We start from the raw sequence: 3019 nt of genomic DNA, 5'->3' as shown, positions 1-3019 counted from the left end.
AGAGGAAAGGGAAGGACGGAAGGAAGGAAGAATGGGAAGGATGGAAGGAGGAGAGAGAAGAGAAGGATACAATCACTATAATTTATATCCCATGTATAATTACTAATCCCTACAGATTATAGTCACTTAATATAGACAGATAAATTATACGACCTATATATTGACCGTCTGTCTATATATCAACCATACATGAATATAATTAATACATAGAGCCAACAAATCAACCATATATGTATAAAATGCATGTATTATACTTATCCATATTAAATTCATCTTATATACAACATCAAGATAATCAAGTCAGTAGAGCACATGAAGATTAGGCACTTCAATTATACCTGAAGATTGACCATCCTAACATAACCTCCAGGTAGGGAGGTCTGAGAGAGAGAGAGAGAGAGAGAGAGAGAGAGAGTGGGGTCAACATCCACACACACACCCACACACAGTAAACTTTCTCCCACTCTCTAACACACACGGTCGTGCCAAGATAACCTCCAACCCGGCTGCATCAAGATAGCGTCTCGCCTCGGTGTGTCTTACAAGGTCGAACAAAGGCTTTGGCGTTAACGGGAATTTTGTATCTAGGTTAGGTTAGGTTGTATCGAGGTTAGGTTATGTCGGAGTAAGGGTACGTTAGGTTAGGTTGTATCTAGGTTTGGTTAAGTTAAGTTAGGTTGTATCGAGGTTAAGTATCATTACGTTATAGATGCTAACTCAGCTCCGGGTCTCAGTTCGTGCATCACAATCTATATTCATGACGGCGGAGATAAACTGACCAGAACTAATAGTGTTGGTTTAGGTTTGGTGAGTATTGTGTCGCGCGATGCGGTTCACTGTGCATGGGTACTGAGAATTTGGCCCGCGAGTGAGGTCTTGATTTTACTCCTAACCTAATCTCGATATAACCTGACCTAATCTCGATATTACCTAACCTAACCACGATACAACCTAACCCGATCCTAAGAAAAATAAGAGTAGGTGTAGTGGTGTGATAACGACGGGAATCTCTTAAAGACAGCTGGCCTGGGAGCTGCCTTAGTTCGGCGTCAGATTAATTGCTTCACTTTTATCTGTGGAAATATTTTTTTAGAGAGTCCTGAACTGATTTAACCTAACTGGGGGAGCTTCGAGACCACGTAGGCCTATAGAGTTATCCGAGAGGTGTTTTTCGTTTTGGTGCATGTGTACTGTTAGCAGGGGGGGGGCGTGGTGTGTAGGGGGGGCACAAGGTGTAGGGGAGGCACAGGTGTGAGAGCTGCAGGTGTAGGGGCGGGGATGTGGGGTGTGGGGGGCTATAGGGTGTAGGGGGGCGGGGACAGGGTGTAGGGGGGGGCTGGGACAGGGTGTAGGGGGGAGCAGAAAGTGTAGAGAGGGGGGGGAACCGCGCAGATAGCTACACCGTATCCGAATCTGTAGCTCTTTCCCTTCCTTTCGCCCCGTCCGCTATATGGCCGACTAAGATACCTTCACTGCCGCTTGACGAACAAACTGCTGTAGTAGGCACACAGTATATTAGCTCCCCGCTGCTGATGCCACACAAAGTTAACCCAACTGTTTGTAGTGAGATCACGCCTAGCTGACAACAGTTCCTGGAGTCAAGACAACACCGGTGGTCCACACACTCGTACGTGCTATGGGTTCATTGTGTTAACAGCAATCTCAGCACTTGACGACAGCAGTTAACGAAGAGAAATACACATCAATTTCACAGTGGGAATGTTACTGAAGGCACTACTCTGTATGTATAGATACGTTAGTGTTAGTAAATATACCTTAGATACATAATAAATACACCTTCGATACATATACATAATACATAATAAATAAAACAGAGGGGAATACGTGTCTATGAATAAAGATAAACAGAAGACTTACTAAACCAATCAGGGAAAAATGTCGCCCCCCCCCCTATAAAAAATACTCAACAAATAATAAAAATTTCAGTGGAGTTAAATTTTCCTTCGTTCTGGTATATGAAATTCTAACCTCATTCATTTTGGTTATACCACAGAGGAAGTCCCTGTGGGTCTAGTGGCTATTTAGGAGGCAGTGCTGATACTGTAGACATAATCAAGCATGTATGTCTGTCAAACCTGTCTGTCTATCCAACGTGCATGTATGTCTGTCTGTCTAACTATCCAACGTGTATGTCTATCTGTCTGTCTATCCCACGTGCATGTATGTATGTCTGTCTGTCTGTCTAACTATCCAACGTTATGTCTGTCTGTTTAACTAACCAAAAGACACATTTCACCGGGCATCCACTAACCTCTACACAACTAAGTTAAATAAGTGAGAGAAAAAACACAAAAAACAATTCTCCTTAGCGTCTCTTCCCTGTTGGAGATGATCACGGAAAATATTCACACTGTATATCTTGTTATCGGGACGCCTGACTGGTCCTTGCGGGAGAGGGGCAGGGGGGTGTCGAGAGGGGGGATACTGTTGGGGCCGGGGGAGGGAGTGTGGGGAGGGGATGCTGTTATTGGGGAGGGAGTAGATGTTGGGGGGGTGGGAGGAGGGGGTGTGGAGGATACTGTTAGAGGGGGGGGAGTTCTGTTAGGTTGTGGGGTACTGGTAGGTGTGGGGGAGGTTGGTAGGTGTAGGGGTTCTGTTAGGTAGAGGGGGATTGGGGGTACTGTTAGGTAGAGGGGGATTGGGGGTACTGTTAGGTAGAGGGGGATTGGGGGTACTGTTAGGTTGGGGGTTCTGTTAGGTGGATAGAGGTTGGGGGTACTGGTAGGTGTGGGGGGGTTCTGTTGGGTAAGGGGGGTGCTCTGTTAGGTTGGGGGTTCCGTTAAGTTATCGTATTCAAGGGACTAAGTCATTGTACTTTAAATCGGTCCTCATACTGTAAAATCCTTAAATCGATCCTACTATAAAACCTAAAATCAGAAATCACAAAACCCTAAAATCGGTCTCCATAACACGTGCATAACACAAGGTTGAAAGATACTGTATTACCGAACTCAAGGTCAACTCAGCGGAGAATAACCTGAATGAAGAGTCGTGGTTA

Source organism: Homarus americanus, unplaced genomic scaffold (genome assembly GCF_018991925.1).
Source record: "Homarus americanus isolate GMGI-L3 unplaced genomic scaffold, GMGI_Hamer_2.0 scaffold3014, whole genome shotgun sequence".
Lineage (NCBI taxonomy): Eukaryota > Metazoa > Arthropoda > Malacostraca > Decapoda > Nephropidae > Homarus > Homarus americanus.
The sequence above is the reverse complement of the archived record's forward strand: the minus strand, read 5'-3'. Positions refer to the sequence as shown.